Source organism: Tupaia chinensis, unplaced genomic scaffold, assembly GCF_000334495.1.
Source record: "Tupaia chinensis unplaced genomic scaffold, TupChi_1.0 Scaffold143646_1, whole genome shotgun sequence".
Taxonomy (NCBI): domain Eukaryota; kingdom Metazoa; phylum Chordata; class Mammalia; order Scandentia; family Tupaiidae; genus Tupaia; species Tupaia belangeri.
In genome coordinates this window covers 15,115-15,898 of record NW_006203494.1, presented here as the reverse complement: position 1 = coordinate 15,898, position 784 = coordinate 15,115, and positions in this window count along the sequence as shown.

The window sequence follows — 784 nt, the reverse complement described above, 5'->3', positions numbered from 1 at the left end:
TTTTTTTAATAATTACTTAATTTTATTTCTTCACTCATTTAATTTGACAAGAGAGTGAGAAAGTAAGCCACCAGTTCCGGGACTCAAACCACGGTTGGCCATGTGGGAATCCAGAGCGTCACCCACCACACCCCCTGCCAGCCCTGCCCGTGCTCTTACAGGGAAGGAGGCGTGGTGGAGCTGAGGGCTCCTGGAGAGAAGCACAGAAAGGCCTAGATCGGGTGGTGAGTCTGAGACGGAAGTTTCGTCTTAGCTAAGGGGCACAATCAAGCAATTCATTGTTTTGTATTTTCTTTTTAGTTTTTGCTGTAAGTGCATGCACTTGACGAGGAGAGAGAGCGGAAAAGTGAAAAATCACACCCAGGAGCATGGCCCACATCCATCCTCCATTCTCCTCTCGGGACTTGAGATACACAAACAAACCCAGCGTGATTTTCAAGCCAGCAGATCCAAGATTCAAACCATGAGCTGGCCATGTGGGATCCGGCCGCCTTACCCTCCACACCACTGGCTAGCCCTCAAACGATTCGCCTTCAAGACAGGCGTTTCAGTGGTGGCTGGACGGGACGCCCTCGTCTCAGCTCCAGGCTGGCCGTTGTCTCCTTGGCGTTCCTGTGAGAAATGGCAGAGTGCGAGGCTGAGAGGGGAACGCTACTTTTTATTTGAACAGGATGGCATCAGTCTGGCTCACCAGCCCTGGTTACAGTGAGCCAAGGTGGATGGCCAGAGGTGATGGCGGCTGGAGCTTAAGGGGAAGAGGTAGATGTGGGGAAAGGTGGGTTGA